The sequence below is a fragment of the Lactuca virosa genome, chromosome 5 (genome assembly GCF_052849685.1).
Source record: "Lactuca virosa cultivar CGN04683 chromosome 5, Lactuca_virosa_CGN04683_v6, whole genome shotgun sequence".
Taxonomy (NCBI): Eukaryota; Viridiplantae; Streptophyta; class Magnoliopsida; order Asterales; family Asteraceae; genus Lactuca; species Lactuca virosa.
The window spans coordinates 367,361,805-367,382,853 of NC_136430.1; positions in this window are offsets into that span (position 1 = coordinate 367,361,805).

The following is a 21,049-nucleotide window of genomic DNA, read 5'->3' on the forward strand; positions in this document are numbered from 1 at the left end:
GACTCTTGAAGCTCTTCAAGGTCAATCTGACTCCCACTGTCTCCTTGACTTATGAGTTCTCTTTCTCTGAAAACCCCTCTCCTAGCAACAAAGACAACATTGTCACTTGGTCTATAGAAGAGATAGCCAAAAGACTTCTGTGGATAGCCGATGAAATAACACTTCTCACTACGAGGTTCTAGCTTGTCGTGAGTCTCTCGTCTTATGAAAGCTTCACAACCCCAAACCTTGATATGTGCTAACGAGGGATCTTTCCCTGTCCACATCTCGTGAGGTGTTTTGGCAACCTTCTTGGTGGGAACTAAGTTAAGGATATGGGCGGCAGTCTCTAAGGCATACCCCCAGAATGAGATTGGTAACGAAACACGACTCATCATAGAACGAACCATGTCCAACAAGGTTCGATTACGTCTCTCAGCCACACCATTCAATTGTGGCGTTCTAGGAGGCGTCAATTGCGAGACTATTCCGCATTCTTTTATATAGTCGTGAAACTCAAGACTTAGGTACTCTCCTCCTCGGTCTGACCGAAGCATCTTGATTTTTCTGCCCAGCTGATTCTCCACTTCATTCTTAAACTCTTTGAACTTTTCAAAGGTTTCTGACTTTTGCTTGATTAAGTAGATATATCCATATCTGCTATAATCGTTTGTAAAAGTCACGTAGAAGCGACAAGCGTCCCTTGTGGTGGATCTAAAGGGTCCACATACATCAGTATGTATGAGATCCAATACACCCTCACCCCTTTCACATGTGCCAGTAAAGGGTGACTTGGTCATCTTCCCAAGTAAACAAGATTCACACACGTCATCGTCCCTAAGGTCGAATGACTCCAAGACTCCATCCTTTTGGAGTTGGGCTATGTGTTTCTTGTTAACATGGCCAAGGCGACAATGCCACAAGCATGCTTTGTCCAAACTATTGGACGAATCAATATTCAAGACATCATTTCCTAAATTATCTACAATCAACACAGATTCATAAATCCCATTACAAGGTAATGCATTGAAATAAAAAACACCATTCAAATAAACATTAATAGAACCATTGCTATTATCAAATGAATATTTGAAACCTTGTCTATATAATCCATGAAAAGAAATGATGTTCCTTGCCATATCTGGCGAATAGCAACAATTATTTAAATCTAGTCCTAACCCATTACTCAACACTAAAGAATAAACTCTGATCTTGGTTACTGGTGATGACTTCTTGTTTCCCATGATCAAGTTTATTCTCCCATGCTCCACTTCCCTACTTTCTCTTAGCCCCTGTAAATCAGAACAAATGTGGAAACCACATCCAGTATCAAGGACCCATGAAGTAGCAAGTGATGAGTTATTAGATTTAATTGAATACATACCTGCAAAGGTGGGATTTATCTTCCCATCCTTAATATCTTGCAGATATTTAGGGCAGCTTCGTTTCCAGTGGCCCTTTTGGTGGCAATAGAAGCACTCTGCTTCCTTGGGGTCAGAAGAGGGCTTAACAGAACCTGCTTTGGTCCCACTAGAAGAGGAACCATCTTGGGTCTTACCCTTTTGGTGGCTCTTAGAAGGAGTCTTCCTCTTTTTACCCTTTCCTTGGCCAATTGCCAACACAGGAGCAGCTACAGTAGAGGATGATGCAATAGATTTGTCCTTGAGGTTGCTCTCAGCAGTCCTCAGGAGCCCTTGAAGTTTACTCAGGGTGACCTCTTCCTTGTTCATGTGGTAGGTCATTCTGAACTGGTTGTAGCAGGAAGGCAAGGAGTGGAGGATAATGTCGATAGCCAAATCCTCATCAAACTTAACATTAAGTTTGAGAAGACGATCAACATACCTTTGCATCCTCTGCAAATGAGCGGTTAAGGATTCTCCACTCCCCATCCTAGCGGTGATCATGTTAGTGATGATTTCATAGCGCTCTTGCCTCACGCTTTGGTGGTACCTGTCCAGCAAATATTGATGCATCTCATATGGATACATGTCCTCATAGGACTTTTGGAGTTCAAGGTTCATGGTGGCCAGCATGATGCAATCAACTTTCGTAGCATCACGCTCGTGGGCCTCAAAGGCGGCCATCTCTTCAGGAGTAGCAACTTCTGGGTTGATCTTTTCCAGTTTCTCATCGAGGACATATTCTTTGTCCTCGTAGCGAGTTATCATGCGAATGTATCTCATCCACTCGTTGAAATTCGACCCATCAAATGTCACCTTTTGACATAGGTTCATCAGCGAGAATGACCCAGAAGCATTGTTGTTTGCATTTGCGTTAGACATCTGAAATAGAAAGGAACAAAATTTGATTAGAAATGAATCCCCAATTAAACACCCAAATGAGAAATTAGGGCTAGGATCCAACAACATTATTTACAACTTAGAAAAGGGATGCCGTAATCTAAAAGTAAATAATTTGAAGGTAAGTGAATGGCGATTCACTAATTTTCATCATGAAAAACGAAAAGAGATTAAGTTTTAAATGTATTTGAAAATTCCTAGATTTCTTTTGAGATTCATTGAACATTTCAATGGCATGTTTAAATCTCGATATGCACTTCAAATTTGCGACTGGGATGCCGAGGATCGCAAACAAGTTGTGAATAACCATGTGAATCAACATGGTGCACTCAATGTCTCTATCACCTAAGCAATGTGCCGGTTAGCCATGCACGCTCCATTGATCTATGATAAACATCGAGCCACCCTTCGCCACCAATGTCAATCCCAAATTAGTGTGCCGGTTAGCCACGCATGCTCCACTAACGTTTGACAAGGGTACAAAGTGTAATTCCATGGAATAGCATCAATTTTCACATTTTACCCTAAAGTAACTAAGATTGGGAATTTGGAAAAACATTGTAGTTACTTTGCAATATTCATTATACTTATAATGAGGAATTAAGTGCCCTATCCTATCCGTTCGGCTAACGACCCTCCACCAGTCAAGCAAGCGGTGGGTGTGAGTGTACACCCATTAAGCGTCATTTTATAGGCAGCAACCTTATACCCACCTTATAGACTGACTTCGTGAATGAGGCCTACTAGCGATAAGACTAACTTATTCTTATACATATATATATATATATATATATATATATATATATATATATATATATATTAATCTTGTAATAGATAAAGTATAAGATTGAATTTTAAACTTGTAAAATTCTAAGGGTTGAAATTTAAAATTTTCAAAATTAAACTTTTAATCAAAAATTAAATTTCAAAACTTGAGGGCAAGTTTTGAACTTTTCAAAACACAAGGGATCAATAACAAATAATATAAATTAAACAATTAATTTCATGATTATCTATATTTGACCTAATCAAATTTTATTCACAATATACTTACCAAATAATTTAAACAATCAATATTTATCATATAAAGAAACAATTATTTAAAAGATTTGATATTATCTTTTATTTTGGTAAGGATAATCATTTAAATACAATAAAATTCGGATTTTATCATTAAAAAACGATTTTGGCATTTATCCTTAAGCAAAACAGCAAGAAATCCCGAGATATCCTCTGTCTGACTCCCAAACTTGCCGAGTAGCAACCTGAACTCGCCGAGTCCAGATGCTGACTCGCCGAGTTGAGTCGGGCAGAGGCCAGAAAAACGATTTTCAGCAAAATTTCGACAATTACATCACATACAACAGAAACCAATCAAGGCTCTGATACCAATCGCTTCATTGCATCATAGATACACGTAAAGTTAGCAACTTTACGTGTTCAGATAGTCCCAGAAACCCAGATCAATGAATTGGATGAGCTAAAACTGATTAGAATCGACTGAATAGAAACTGCATGCAAAGGACTCGGCGAGTCGTTCTTCTGACTCGGCGAGTCTTAGATTCCCTGTTTAGTAGTAGCGAGTCTGTTTAGTGAGTGGAGTAAAGACTCAGTGAGTTAAGACATAGATCTGAGTGTAGAGGGACTCAGCGAGTCTACGCCCTGACTCGGCGAGTCCAAGGCAATCTCCTTACCCGTAAGAACAGACTCGACGAGTTGTTCATACAACTCGGCGAGTCACAGACTGGACGTGTTCTTATGTTGAAGGTGAACTCGACGAGTTGATCATACAACTCGGCGAGTCGGATGAAGGTTGGCAGGATATCAGTAAAGAAGGAGAACTCGTCAAGTTTTGGTTAAACTCGACGAGTAGAGTCGGGAAGGGAGTAGAAGGAAAGATAGGGACTCGACGAGTTGGCGGCCCAACTCGGCGAGTCAGGTCAACGGATTGTTGACTTTGACCAGGGGGTAAAATAATCATTTTACCCTAAGATTAGTTATCAGTGTCTGATTAAGTGTCTTTTGGGAATTGTAGCTGGGGAGTTACCGGAGCAGCAGTCAGACAGTTCCCGAGCAGCATTTCAGCAGCCAGCCTTACGAGGTGAGTTTTCCTTCTAGTAGGAACGGGTCTACGGCCATAATGCCGGCCCGTTTAGTTAGCAGTAGTTCCGGACTACAGTCTGATGCAGTAGTTTAGTATGCTTGGTGTCTTTGTGATACAGGCATGGTATGTGTTATGTGTTCCGGACTATGGTCCAATGCAGTATGCAGTATATGTGTTCATATTATATGCTATGATTATGTTATGCTATGTTTAGTCAGTTCCGGACTTCGGTCCGATGCAGTTCCGGACTTCGGTCCGATGCAGTGGTCAAGGCCCTAGTCAGTTCCGGACTTCGGTCCGATGCAGTTCTGGACTTCGGTCCGATGCAGTGGGCAAGGCCCTAGTCAGTTCCGGACTTCGGTCCGATGCAGTGGGCAAGGCCCTAGTCAGTTCCGGACATCGGTCCGATGCAGTGGGCAAGGCCCTAGTTAGTTCCGGACTTAGGTCCGATGCAGTGGGCAAGGCCCAGTATGTGCTTTATATGTTATTGTATGGTATGTGGTAGTTTGGGGGATCTCACTAAGCTTCGTGCTTACAGTTTCAGTTTTGGTTTCAGGTACTTCAACTAGCAAGGGGAAGGGCTCGGGAGGATGGCATGGCACACACACACTACAGTTTTAGCCTGGGAGTTAGACTCTGATATTTTTGACATGATTTGACACCGGTTGTGATATGAGACATATTTTAAGACATTTTGAGACACACGACTTATGGTTTTCTTATATGATATCTGGATATTATGGTTTAGTAATGTTTTCAAACGAAATTTTTGGCTTGTATTTTTGGGATGTTTCAAGTTGGTATCAGAGCCTTGGTTTGAGGGATTCGGGCACACTTTCGGGTGCGTCTGAACTCAAACTGAGGAAGTGATATAAAATTTTCAGAAGAAAAACCATAATTACAAAAGGATTTTGGAGAAAAGAAAAGATTTTAGAAAAAGTATAAAGAAAAGAGTTTTAGAAAAAGCGAAAAGAATTTTGAAAAAGAGAAAAAGGTGTGGTGCATGCAATCAACCGAGCTCAAGTAAGTACTCCCAAATTACCCATACAAGTTTATGTTATTTTATGAGAATTGCATGCTAGTTTAGGACTAAGGATCTAGGAAGGATGCCTTATGTGCCTATTATATGTGTATCAGCTTTATGAGAATTGCATGCTAGTTAGGACTAGGATCTAGGAAGATGCCTTATGTGCCTGCTTTATGTGTATGAGCTTTATGAACTGCATGCTAGTACAGATTCCTGATTAGAGGATAGAACATCTTGATTGGATTATGTGGTTAGCTTTCCCAATGCCCGAATGTTGAAGGCTTTGTGCTATTAGGAGTTCTAATTATCTCTAATTAACTAGTAAACAAATATGCTAAGTTACATATTGCAAGGACTAAATAATTTCAGAAGGTTAGGTCTAGCCCTATTTCGCAGCTGTCGTTTGAGTCTAGCCATTATAGGGTAGGACCTCTCATTCGAAGAATTATCTAGTCTGAGCAATATGTAATGGTATTCGCGAGTTAGTTAAGGGAGATAACAGGGACTTCTTACGCAGCTGATGGCGGAGAGTGGGTCGGTGATTACCCTAGGGCAAGCCTAGGATGAGAGTAGCACAGATCAGTAGCAGTAGAAGGGACTTGGTGGAGTCAAGGCAGTTCTTGAGGAAAGTACGGATAGATGTGGAAGGTAGTATGGGCCAGTACTACTGAAAGCATAGGATCCGTACTCGAACCGAGGAAGGCTGAGACAAGACCAAGAAACTTGTAGTAGATGTGATCCCTCTAGTCATGTCAGTATTTCTGATGATTGTTATTGTGTGTTTTAGAATGGTGGTTTTACGCCCTAGACCAGCAGTCGGCAGTTCAGGTGCCGGAGAGGGATCAGGTTCAGGCTCGGGAGCCGAGCATTTGGATGAGCAGACCAGAGAGTTCATCTCTTCAGAGGTCACGCATAGCATACTTGAGCAGACTCCTGTGATCTTTGGATTGGTCAAGGAGGGTATTCTGGAGCTGTTGGATGAGAGGTTGGGTGCGTTCCGCACTGAGATGGTGACTATGATAGGGTCACGTACTTTGACATTCAGGGAGTTTCGGGCTTGTGGAGCTCCAGATTACCAGGGGGCCCGAGACCCCATTGCGAGTACCAGGTGGTTGGCTGATGTTGTCAACACTTTCCGCACTAGCAGATGTCCCGAGGGGGACAAGGTCCGACTTGCATCCTGTCTTCTGAAGGGTAGGGCACGAGATTGGTGGGAGGAGATCGAACATGTCATGGGAGATGACGCAGATCTCGATGTGATGATCTGGACCGATTTCACTACCAGGTTCAGAGCCGAGTTTGCACCGGTTATCGAGGTGTAGCAGTTAGCGAGGGTACATAGGGGGTGTTCGCTGCGGTTATTTGATGAGCAGTTTTCAATAGATCTGGTTCCTATTCCCCTGCGAGGGAATAAGGTCATAGTGGGTATGGATTGGTTAAGCCCCAATGAGGCAGTGATTGATTGTGAACTGCAGTTAGTGAGGGTTCGCACTCCTAGTGGGGGAGAGTTAGTGATTCAGGTCGAGAGGCCACAGCGCGGACCGATTCTGTGTTCAGCAGTGAGAGCGAGGCGCTACTTTCAGCAGGGTTGCGCGGGGTACGTCGCCTATGTTTTAGATGCCCGGGAGAAGGGCAAGGCGACAGTTGACAATGTACCGGTAGTACGCGAGTACCTGGATGTATTTCCAGAGGATTTGCCTGGGATACCTCCTGAGAGACAGGTTGAGTTCAGGATTGACCTGGTTCCTGGTGCGGCTCCAATAGCCAAGGCACCATACCGGTTGGCTCCTCCCGAGATGTAGGAGTTGTCTACGCAGCTGCAGGAGCTGCTAGACAAGGGTTTTATCAGACCTAGCAGTTCACCATGGGGAGCCCCGATCCTGTTTGCGAAAAAGAAGAACGGGTCACACCGTATGTGTATAGATTACCGGGAGCTGAACAAGGTAACGGTGAAGAACCGTTACCCACTTCCGAGGATAGATGATCTGTTTGACCAGCTCCAGGGAGCATCTTGGTTCTCCAAGATTGATTTGCGCTCCAGTTATCATCAGATGCGGGTCAGAGGTGAGGACGTACAGAAGACCGCTTTTAGGACCCGCTATGGTCATTATGAGTTCGTTGTGATGCCATTTGGACTCACCAACGCACCAGCCGCGTTCATGGATCTCATGAACCGCGTATGCAGACCGATGTTAGATTGGTCTGTGATAGTGTTCATCGACGACATCTTGGTCTATTCCAAGACTCAGGAGCAGCACGAGGAGCACCTGAGGGAGGTGCTAGAGACACTGAGGCGGGAGAAACTTTTTGCAAAGTTCTCCAAGTGTGAGTTCTGGTTGCGCAAGGTGCAGTTCCTTGGACACCTCGTCAACCAGAAGGGTATACTAGTAGATCCGGCCAAGATAGAGGTCGTGATGCAGTGGGAGGTTCCGAGGTCTCCATCTGAGATTCGGAGCTTCCTAGGTTTGGCAGGGTACTACAGGAGATTCATCCAGGATTTCTCCAAGATAGCAGTTCCGCTCACTCGACTGACCAGGAAGTCGGTGGCATTTCGCCGGGGGCCTGAGTAGCAGGCAGCATTTGAGACCCTCAGGCAGATATTGTGTGAGGCACCGATTCTTACCCTGCCAGAGGGAGTGGATGACTTCGTAGTCTACTGTGATGCTTCGATCACAGGTATGGGAGCAGTGTTCATGCAGCGAGGGCATGTGATAGCTTATGCCTCTAGACAGTTGAAGCCTCACGAGGCTAACTATCCAACGCACGATTTAGAGCTGGGGGCAGTGGTGTTCGCCCTCAATATTTGGAGACATTACCTCTATGGGGTCTGTTGTACCATTTACACGGATCACAAGAGTCTGAGGTACCTCATGGATCAGCCGAATCTAAACATGAGGCAGCGTCGGTGGTTAGATGTGGTTAAGGACTATGATTGTGAGATCATTTATCATTCGGGCAAGGCCAACGTAGTGGCCGACGCCCTGAGCCGCAAGGCGATGACGGCCCCGATCAGAGACATATGTCTGAGGATGACAGTGATTACTCCATTGTTGGAGCAGATTAGAGAGGCACAGGTTGAGGGCCTAAAAGAGGAAAGACAAAAGTGCGAGAGGATCGTGGGCCGAGTAGCTTCTTTCGATTATGACATTCGAGGATTGTTGACCCTTCATGGGAGAGTTTGGGTGCCGTAATGGGGAGGTGTACGACAGGTGTTGATGGATGAGGCCCACAAGTCTCGGTTCTCCATCCACCCAGGGGCGACGGAGATGTACAGAGATCTTCGACCCGATTATTTGTGGCCGTGCATGAAGGGGGACATAGCTTGGTACGTGGAGAGATGCCTGACCTGCAGGAAGATCAAGGCAGAGCACCAGAGACCCCACGGCAAGATGCAGCCATTATACATTCCCGTGTGGAAATGGGAGGATATTGTTGGATATAGTGTCTAAGTCCATAACTTTATTTGGTATGTACTTGACCCGACCCGGCATGGTCCATTTGGGTTGCATGGCATTGCAATACTTGGATAGACTAAATGAGAGAATAAGGCACTTATGATTATTAATATATTATAAGTTCTAATATATTAATAATAGTATTATTTAATTAGTATTGATCAAGTATTAATCTAGGATTAATTTGGTGATCAAAGTGAGACTAATTAAATATATAGGGTTGATTATGACAATCATCAATTCTTTTATGGTGGATTAATGATCCATGGGTTATGGGTTATGGATGTAACCATATGGAGCTCCATGGATAGTCCATGGGAGTTACAAATCCATGGGTCATGGGAAATCAAGAGTCATGACAATTAAGGGCATTCATGTGTAAACCCTAATTGTGACAACACTATAAAAGGAACCCTATGGCTAGCAAAATAAGGGGCTAGTAGACCTAGTGTTACTAGAGAGGGCATAACCGATTTTGAGGCCAAGTGACATTCTCTCAAGTTATTCCAAGTCTTGTGGTGTTGTGTGAAGCATTTGAGGCACAACATTTGGGGTGCTAGGCTCACAAAGTCTTGAAGGAATCCAAGCAACAACAAGGTATGTATTTCTACTAGTTTCTATGTTTTATGTAATCCCCATGCCATGCTAGTTAGGAAATAACCTTGAAAAAGAAATTTGCATGTATATAGTGAAAACATAGATTCAAGGTTATTAGGGTTGCATGTACACTTAGGAAGTGTTAGAATGCTCAAAACTCATCAGTGGTGTCAGAGCCTAGGATTGTTTTCTGTATACTTGATGCAAAACTGCTTAAAAATCGAAAATTTTGCACTCTGACGACTGGACTCGCCGAGTCCATGGGGAGGACTCGCCGAGTCCATGAACAAATTCATCCTACTCGGCGAGTAGAATAATGCACTCGGCGAGTGGGAGCGTGCTGGGCAGTTTTTTTCGAGTTTTGTTGCTAGAAATGGATTAAGATCATTATCCCAATCTGTTTTGGACTTGTAAAATCTGTTTTTCAAAATGATAATGATTATGTTAACCCATTTTACATGGCTTTTATCAATTTTCAAGTATTGTATATAGTTACATGATTTCTTGAAATTGCTTGACATGAATTTGTGTTCTTATGAGTTTTTAGAAGATCATAGGAATTATGTGTAACCACCATGTGTGTTTAATTCATGATCTTAATGGCTATGATGGTGTCCATAACTTGTCCTCAAGTTATGGATAACCAAAAGTCACTTCTTTTAATTGTGATTAAAGAACTAAAGAGGTTTCATAAAATGAAGAGTCTTCATTTTTATAAACCATTAAAACTCATAAGTTACAAATTGAAGAGACTTGGAATAGTTTCAAATCTTGCCCTCAAGTTTTGGAATTTGAAAAGTCTTACACTTTAATACTTTAATTCCAAATTAAACCTTAGATTTTTAAAAAGTTTAAAAACCAACACTTATACTATTATTATAATTTTATTATATAGATATGTATAAGAATATGTCATTCTTACCGTTAGTAGGCCTCATTCACGAAGCCGGTCTATAAGGGGGGTATAAGGTTGTTGCCTATAAAATGGTGACTTAATGGGTGTCCACTCTCACCCACCGCTTCCTTGGTCGGTGGAGGGTCGTTAGCCGAACGGGTAGGATACGACTTTAAATACTTGTTAAAAGTATAATGAATTATAAAGTAACTATACATTATAAATTCTCAATCTTAGTTACTTTAGGAAAATGTGAAATTGGTGCTAGCCCATAAAATTACACTTTGTACCTTACCAAGTCGTTAGTGGAGCGTGTGTGGTTAACCGGCACACTAACATGGACTAGTAAGAGTGGCAAAGGGTAACTTGACCTTATTATAGATCGGTGGAGCGTGTGTGGTTAATCAGCACATCGATTAGGTAATATTGTTGAGGGTACCAAGTCAATTTGTATGGTTATTCACACCTTGTTTGTGATCCTCGGCATCCCAGTCACAAACTTGAGAGGGCACAATCGAGATTCAAACATGCCATTGAAAAGTTCAATGTATCTCAAAAGATCTAAGAGTTTCAAAACCAATAAAACCTAATAATAAAATATTTCGTTCTTATGGTGGAAATTGGTAAATCGTCATTTACCTACCTTCAAATATTTTATAGTATGGATTACGGCATCCCTCTTCCAACTATAAATAGTTTGTTGGATCCTAGCCTTAATATTTCATTTGGGTGAATTATTAAGGATTCCTAATCTAATGAAACTTGTCTTTCTTTCCTTTCAGATGTCTTCCAACAATGCTTCTGGCTCAAACCCAACAGGCTCCTTTTCCCTTATGAACTTGTGTGGTAAGGTCATCTTTGATGGATCCAATTTCAATGAGTGGATCAGAAACATCAGAATGATTACCCGCTATGAGGACAAAGAATATGTCCTCGATAGGGAGCTTAAGGTTGTGAATGAAGCCACTGCTACTCCTGAAGAGTTTGCGGAATTTGTTGCACATGAAAAGGATGCTACTAAAGTAGCATGCATCATGATGGCCACCATGACTCCTGAACTTCAAAAATCCTATGAAGATTTCTACCCCTATGAGATGCACCTGGATCTGATGGAAAGGTACCATCAGAGCGCGCGTCAGGAGAGGTATGAAATCATCTCCTCCATGATAACCGCAAGGATGAAGGATGGTGAACCCATCACCAGTCACTTGCAGAAGATGCAAAGGTTCGTTGACCGGTTGCTGAAGCTAAATGTTGACTTTCCTGAGGAAATGGCGATTGACATCATTCTCCATTCCTTACCTCCAAGTTATGATCAGTTTCGTATGACTTATCATATGAACAAGGAGGAAGTAACACTTAGCAAACTTCAAGGACTCTTAAGGACAGCTGAAAATGGCCTTAAGGGTAAAGCGGTTGCTACTTCTACTCCTTCAACAGCCCCTGTTCTGGCTATTGGGCAGGGAAAGGGTAAGAAGAGGAAAAGCCCTTCGAAGGGTACCAAGGGTAAGACTCTTGATGGTTCCTCTTCAAGTGGGACAAAGAAAGGTCCCATTACTCCTTCTTCAAACCCAAAGGAAGCACAGTGCTTCTATTTCCAGGATAAGGGACACTTCAAGCGAAGCTGCCCTAAATATCTGCAAGATCTAAAGGATGGGAAGGTTAAACCCACCCATGCAGGTATTTACACAATATTGTCTAACAACTCATCTAATGCTAATTCTTGGGTGCTTGATACAGGGTGTGGTATTCACATTTGTACTGATTTGCAGGCACTAAGAAGAAGTGAGCAAGTGGAGCACGGGAAGATAAACTTAGTCATGGGCAACAGGAAAGCATCACCTGTTACCAAGATAGGAGTTTATTCTTTATTGCTTAATAATGGGTTAATGTTAGATTTGAATAAGTGTTGTTACTCGCCCGAAATGGCGAGAAATATTATTTCCTTTCATGGCTTGTACAAACAAGGTTTTACATTTTCATTTGATAATAAAAATGGTGCTATTAATGTTTATTACAATGATGTACTTTACTTTAAAGCATTACCTTGTGATGGTGTATATGAAGCCATGAATGTTGTATACAATCTAGGAAATAATGTGTTGTATATTGATTCTTCAGATAGCTTGGATAAAGCATCCTTGTGGCATTGTCGTCTTGGACATGTTAACAAGAAGCGCATAGGCCAACTCCAAAAGGCTGGAGTCTTGGAATCATTTGACCTCAAGTCAGATGATAGTTGCGAGTCTTGTTTACTTGGAAAAATGACAAAGTCACCCTTCACAGGTACTTGTGATAGGGGTGAAGGTTTGTTGGACCTTGTACACACGGATGTGTGTGGGCCCTTCAGAGTTGCTACAAGGGATGCTAATCGCTATTATGTGACTTTCACTGATGATTACAGTAGATATGGATATATTTACTTAATCAAGCATAAGTCAGAAACCTTTGAAAAGTTCAAAGAATTTAAGCAGGAAGTGGAGAATCAATTGGGCAGGAACATCAAGATGCTCCGATCCGATCGGGGAGGAGAGTATCTTAGCATTGAGTTCCTTGACTATCTAAAGGAATGTGGGATTGTCTCACAATTGACACCTCCCAGAACACCACAGTTGAATGGTGTAGCTGAGAGGCGCAATCGAACCTTGTTGGATATGGTTCGTTCCATGATGAGTCGAGCTTCGTTACCAATCTCTTTCTGGGGGTATGCCTTAGAGACTGCCGCCCATATCCTTAATCTAGTCCCTACTAAAAAGGTTGCCAAAACACCTCACGAGATGTGGACTGGGAAAGTTCCCAATTTGGACCACATCAAGATTTGGGGTTGTGAAGCTTTCGTGAGGCGTGAGACTCATGATAAGCTTGAACCTCGAAGTGAGAGGTGTATTTTCATCGGCTACCCACAGAGATCCTTTGGTTACCTCTTCTACAGACCCAGTGATAATGTGGTTTTTGTAGCAAGAAGAGGAGTCTTTCGTGAGAGAGAATTCATAAGCCAAGGGGACAGTGGGAGGCAAATTGACCTTGAAGAGCTTCAAGAGTCAAGTGGTGAAGGAACCTCAAATGCTATCGACCAACCTGAGGAGGAAACTCACGTTGATCCGATAGATGAGTCTGTACCTCCAAGACGTTCCACTAGGGTGAGGAACACACCTGATTTTTATTATGGTTATCACATCACCACTGAAGGTGATACGTTTATTAGTGATAGTACACTAATAGATTTGAATGAACCTAATAACTACAGGGAAGCCATGGCAGGCCCTGAGTCTGCTAAATGGAAGGAGGCTATAGACAGCGAGATTCAGTCCATGTATGACAATCAAGTTTGGAACTTGGTTGACAATGTACCAGGTCGTAAGACAGTTGGGTGCAAATGGATCTTCAAGAAGAAGACCGACATGGATGGGAAGGTACACACTTATAAAGATCGACTGGTTGCGAAGGGCTTTACTCAAACTCCGGGAGTTGACTATGATGAGACCTTCTCACCAGTAGCTAAGATTAAGTCTATTAGAGTATTGTTAGCCATAGCTGCATTTCATGATTATGAAATATGGCAAATGGATGTCAAAACCGCTTTCCTTAATGGAAAGTTGGCTGAGGATGTTTACATGGCTCAACCAGAGGGTTTTGTCGATACAAGATACCCTAATAGAGTGTGTAAGCTTGATAAATCCATTTATGGATTGAAACAAGCATCTCGCAGATGGAATCTTTGCTTTGATGAGAAAGTCAAAGAGTTTGGCTTTTCTAGGAGTGAGGATGAGTCTTGTGTGTATGTCAGGGCTAGTGGGAGCATAGTTAGCTTCTTGGTGTTGTATGTGGATGACATACTTCTCATAGGAAACGACGTCCCAACCTTGCAGGAGGTTAAGTCCTGGCTTGGGAAGTGTTTCGCTATGAAGGACCTTGGGGAAGCTGCCTATATCCTAGGGATAAGGATATTGAGAGATAGGAGTAAGAGACTAATTGGACTTAGTCAAAGTACTTACTTGGATAAGGTGCTGAAGAGGTTCAGCATGCAAGAATCCAAGAAAGGAGAATTACCAATCCAGAGTAATGCCAAGCTGAGTAAGACTCAGAGTCCGAGTACAGAGGCTGAAATAGCTGAGATGAGTCATATACCATATGCTTCCGCTGTGGGCTCGATCATGTATGCTATGACTTGTACTCGCCCTGATGTGGCCTTTGCTTTGAGCATGGTCAGTAGATATCAAGGGAACCCTGGCAAGGCACACTGGACAGCGGTAAAGAACATTCTCAAGTATCTGCGGAGGACTAAGGATTGGGTCCTTACCCTCGGAGGCAGTGATGACTTGAGAGTGGAAGGATATAGCGATGCTAGCTTCCAGACTGATAGGGATAATTTCCGCTCTCAGTCAGGCTGGGTCTTTATCCTAAATGGAGGGGAAATTACTTGGAAAAGTTCCAAGCAGGAGACAGTAGCTGATTCTACTTGTGAATCAGAGTACATAGCAGCAAGTGAAGCAGCTAAGGAGGCGATATGGCTAAAGAACTTCATCGGAGACCTTGGAGTTGTACCAGCTATAAAGGAGCCAATGGAAATTTTCTGTGACAGCGAAAGTGCGGTTGCTTTGGCTAAGGAACCGAGAGATCATGGGAGATCTAGGCACATTGACAGAAAAATACCATTTCATCAGACATCGAATAGAAGAAGGACTCCTCGTGGCTAAGAGGGTATCATCAGATGAGAACCCGGCAGATCCCCTCACAAAGGGACTGAGCAGGGTTAAGCATTTACAGCATGCGAGGCGCATTGGGCTGAAGGATGATATTAGTTTCAATAATTAGATTCCTGAAACTTGTAAAATGTAATTGACATTTGATGATAAATAAAAGTTGTTATTTATTTATGAGTAAGGTGTTACTATCTTGTGTTGATTGTTTACTATGTTTCAATTTTGCATGTTTTTACTTCCAGAATAATTATGTTATTATTCAAACCATCCACAGTCAGTCAAACTTTGGAAGTAAGTATTGATTTAAGACTGTCATGAATTTGGCTTGTATGATTTGTCTAAAAGTGCTTTGGACAATGCAATGGTTGCTACAACATTCATGAGTACTCATAAGGGCTGAGTATTGGATCCAACCCACGCTCACTTGCATCACTTCATGGAATTTATCTCGAGTGATCGTGAGACGGTAATATCATATAAATCTTCAAACCTAGATATATGAGTTGTTGACTATGAGTTGGTTATTCATTGATTGTACGAAAACGCATTGGTAACTCGATGTTATAAAACGTGCCTTTGTGAATAATTCAACAAGTAGTTAGTACAAGCATATCAGTCAAAGTTTATCTGTTCCTTCTAGAAATAGAAGCGGTATCTGGGCCCCTCGATGATTTGGTTTTGACCTATGTACCGGGCCCGGTCAGAACCTAATTGATGTGTTCAATTTAGTTCTATGTCGAAACAAATCAGAGATCGAGAAACAAATGCTGGACAATAAGTAAGACCATGTTCCATGTGTTTGTCCGGCTGATATCATGAGAACAGAGGATTATATGATCACTTATCTTAAAATGGCGTATCATCATCATCTCAGTTCCGAGAGACTTTGAAAGAGCTACGATTGCTAGTCGGATTTTGAAGTCATATTTGCAAATATAGTTATTAGACTTATCCAAGTGGGAGACTGTTGGATATAGTGTCTAAGTCCATAACTTTATTTGGTATGTACTTGACCCGACCCGGCATGGTCCATTTGGGTTGCATGGCATTGCAATACTTGGATAGACTAAATGAGAGAATAAGGCACTTATGATTATTAATATATTATAAGTTCTAATATATTAATAATAGTATTATTTAATTAGTATTGATCAAGTATTAATCTAGGATTAATTTGGTGATCAAAGTGAGACTAATTAAATATATAGGGTTGATTATGACAATCATCAATTCTTTTATGGTGGATTAATGATCCATGGGTTATGGGTTATGGATGTAACCATATGGAGCTCCATGGATAGTCCATGGGAGTTACAAATCCATGGGTCATGGGAAATCAAGAGTCATGACAATTAAGGGCATTCATGTGTAAACCCTAATTGTGACAACACTATAAAAGGAACCCTATGGCTAGCAAAATAAGGGGCTAGTAGACCTAGTGTTACTAGAGAGGGCATAACCGATTTTGAGGCCAAGTGACATTCTCTCAAGTTATTCCAAGTCTTGTGGTGTTGTGTGAAGCATTTGAGGCACAACATTTGGGGTGCTAGGCTCACAAAGTCTTGAAGGAATCCAAGCAACAACAAGGTATGTATTTCTACTAGTTTCTATGTTTTATGTAATCCCCATGCCATGCTAGTTAGGAAATAACCTTGAAAAAGAAATTTGCATGTATATAGTGAAAACATAGATTCAAGGTTATTAGGGTTGCATGTACACTTAGGAAGTGTTAGAATGCTCAAAACCCATCAGTGGTGTCAGAGCCTAGGATTGTTTTCTGTATACTTGATGCAAAACTGCTTAAAAATCGAAAATTCTGCACTCTGACGACTGGACTCGCCGAGTCCATGGGGAGGACTCGCCGAGTCCATGAACAAATTCATCCTACTCGGCGAGTAGAATAATGCACTCGGCGAGTGGGAGCGTGCTGGGCATTTTTTTTCGAGTTTTGTTGCTAGAAATGGATTAAGATCATTATCCCAATCTGTTTTGGACTTGTAAAATCTGTTTTTCAAAATGATAATGATTATGTTAACCCATTTTACATGGCTTTTATCAATTTTCAAGTATTGTATATAGTTATATGATTTCTTGAAATTGCTTGACATGAATTTGTGTTCTTATGAGTTTTTAGAAGATCATAGGAATTATGTGTAACCACCATGTGTGTTTAATTCATGATCTTAATGGCTATGATGGTGTCCATAACTTGTCCTCAAGTTATGGATAACCAAAAGTCACTTCTTTTAATTGTGATTAAAGAACTAAAGAGGTTTCATAAAATGAAGAGTCTTCATTTTTATGAACCATTAAAACTCATAAGTTACAAATTGAAGAGACTTGGAATAGTTTCAAATCTTGCCCTCAAGTTTTGGAATTTGAAAAGTCTTACACTTTAATACTTTAATTCCAAATTAAACCTTAGATTTTTAAAAAGTTTAAAAATCAACACTTATACTATTATTATAATTTTATTATATAGATATGTATAAGAATATGTCATTCTTACCGTTAGTAGGCCTCATTCACGAAGCCGGTCTATAAGGGGGGTATAAGGTGGTTGCCTATAAAATGGTGACTTAATGGGTGTCCACTCTCACCCACCGCTTCCTTGGTCGGTGGAGGGTCGTTAGCCGAACGGGTAGGATACGACTTTAAATACTTGTTAAAAGTATAATGAATTATAAAGTAACTATACATTATAAATTCCCAATCTTAGTTACTTTAGGAAAATGTGAAATTGGTGCTAGCCCATAAAATTACACTTTGTACCTTACCAAGTCGTTAGTGGAGCGTGTGTGGTTAACCGGCACACTAACATGGACTAGTAAGAGTGGCAAAGGGTAACTCGGCCTTATTATAGATCGGTGGAGCGTGTGTGGTTAACCAGCACATCGATTAGGTAATATTGTTGAGGGTACCAAGTCAATTTGTATGGTTATTCACACCTTGTTTGTGATCCTCGGCATCCCAGTCACAAACTTGAGAGGGCACAATCGAGATTCAAACATGCCATTGAAAAGTTCAATGTATCTCAAAAGATCTAAGAGTTTCAAAACCAATAAAACCTAATAATAAAATATTTCGTTCTTATGGTGGAAATTGGTAAATCGTCATTTACCTACCTTCAAATATTTTATAGTATGGATTACGGCATCCCTCTTCCAACTATAAATAGTTTGTTGGATCCTAGCCTTAATATTTCATTTGGGTGAATTATTAAGGATTCCTAATCTAATGAAACTTGTCTTTCTTTCCTTTCAGATGTCTTCCAACAATGCTTCTGGCTCAAACCCAACAGGCTCCTTTTCCCTTATGAACTTGTGTGGTAAGGTCATCTTTGATGGATCCAATTTCAATGAGTGGATCAGAAACATCAGAATGATTACCCGCTATGAGGACAAAGAATATGTCCTCGATAGGGAGCTTAAGGTTGTGAATGAAGCCACTGCTACTCCTGAAGAGTTTGCGGAATTTGTTGCACATGAAAAGGATGCTACTAAAGTAGCATGCATCATGATGGCCACCATGACTCCTGAACTTCAAAAATCCTATGAAGATTTCTACCCCTATGAGATGCACCTGGATCTGATGGAAAGGTACCATCAGAGCGCGCGTCAGGAGAGGTATGAAATCATCTCCTCCATGATAACCGCAAGGATGAAGGATGGTGAACCCATCACCAGTCACTTGCAGAAGATGCAAAGGTTCGTTGACCGGTTGCTGAAGCTAAATGTTGACTTTCCTGAGGAAATGGCGATTGACATCATTCTCCATTCCTTACCTCCAAGTTATGATCAGTTTCGTATGACTTATCATATGAACAAGGAGGAAGTAACACTTAGCAAACTTCAAGGACTCTTAAGGACAGCTGAAAATGGCCTTAAGGGTAAAGCGGTTGCTACTTCTACTCCTTCAACAGCCCCTGTTCTGGCTATTGGGCAGGGAAAGGGTAAGAAGAGGAAAAGCCCTTCGAAGGGTACCAAGGGTAAGACTCTTGATGGTTCCTCTTCAAGTGGGACAAAGAAAGGTCCCATTACTCCTTCTTCAAACCCAAAGGAAGCACAGTGCTTCTATTGCCAGGATAAGGGACACTTCAAGCGAAGCTGCCCTAAATATCTGCAAGATCTAAAGGATGGGAAGGTTAAACCCACCCATGCAGGTATTTACACAATATTGTCTAACAACTCATCTAATGCTAATTCTTGGGTGCTTGATACAGGGTGTGGTATTCACATTTGTACTGATTTGCAGGCACTAAGAAGAAGTGAGCAAGTGGAGCACGGGAAGATAAACTTAGTCATGGGCAACAGGAAAGCATCACCTGTTACCAAGATAGGAGTTTATTCTTTATTGCTTAATAATGGGTTAATGTTAGATTTGAATAAGTGTTGTTACTCGCCCGAAATGGCGAGAAATATTATTTCCTTTCATGGCTTGTACAAACAAGGTTTTACATTTTCATTTGATAATAAAAATGGTGCTATTAATGTTTATTACAATGATGTACTTTACTTTAAAGCATTACCTTGTGATGGTGTATATGAAGCCATGAATGTTGTAGACAATCTAGGAAATAATGTGTTGTATATTGATTCTTCAGATAGCTTGGATAAAGCATCCTTGTGGCATTGTCGTCTTGGACATGTTAACAAGAAGCGCATAGGCCAACTCCAAAAGGCTGGAGTCTTGGAATCATTTGACCTCAAGTCAGATGATAGTTGCGAGTCTTGTTTACTTGGAAAAATGACAAAGTCACCCTTCACAGGTACTTGTGATAGGGGTGAAGGTTTGTTGGACCTTGTACACACGGATGTGTGTGGGCCCTTCAGAGTTGCTACAAGGGATGCTAATCGCTATTATGTGACTTTCACTGATGATTACAGTAGATATGGATATATTTACTTAATCAAGCATAAGTCAGAAACCTTTGAAAAGTTCAAAGAATTTAAGCAGGAAGTGGAGAATCAATTGGGCAGGAACATCAAGATGCTCCGATCCGATCGGGGAGGAGAGTATCTTAGCATTGAGTTCCTTGACTATCTAAAGGAATGTGGGATTGTCTCACAATTGACACCTCCCAGAACACCACAGTTGAATGGTGTAGCTGAGAGGCGCAATCGAACCTTGTTGGATATGGTTCGTTCCATGATGAGTCGAGCTTCGTTACCAATCTCTTTCTGGGGGTATGCCTTAGAGACTGCCGCCCATATCCTTAATCTAGTCCCTACTAAAAAGGTTGCCAAAACACCTCACGAGATGTGGACTGGGAAAGTTCCCAATTTGGACCACATCAAGATTTGGGGTTGTGAAGCTTTCGTGAGGCGTGAGACTCATGATAAGCTTGATCCTCGAAGTGAGAGGTGTATTTTCATCGGCTACCCACAGAGATCCTTTGGTTACCTCTTCTACAGACCCAGTGATAATGTGGTTTTTGTAGCAAGAAGAGGAGTCTTTCGTGAGAGAGAATTCATAAGCCAAGGGGACAGTGGGAGGCAAATTGACCTTGAAGAGCTTCAAGAGTCAAGTGGTGAAGGAACCTCAAATGCTATCGACCAACCTGAGGAGGAAACTCACTTTGATCCGATAGATGAGTCTGTACCTCCAAGACGTTCCACTAGGGTGAGGAACACACCTGATTTTTATTATGGTTATCACATCACCACTGAAGGTGATACGTTTATTAGTGATAGTACACTAATAGATTTGAATGAACCTAATAACTACAGGGAAGCCATGGCAGGCCCTGAGTCTGCTAAATGGAAGGAGGCTATGGACAGCGAGATTCAGTCCATGTATGACAATCAAGTTTGGAACTTGGTTGACAATGTACCAGGTCGTAAGACAGTTGGGTGCAAATGGATCTTCAAGAAGAAGACCGACATGGATGGGAAGGTACACACTTATAAAGATCGACTGGTTGCGAAGGGCTTTACTCAAACTCCGGGAGTTGACTATGATGAGACCTTCTCACCAGTAGCTAAGATTA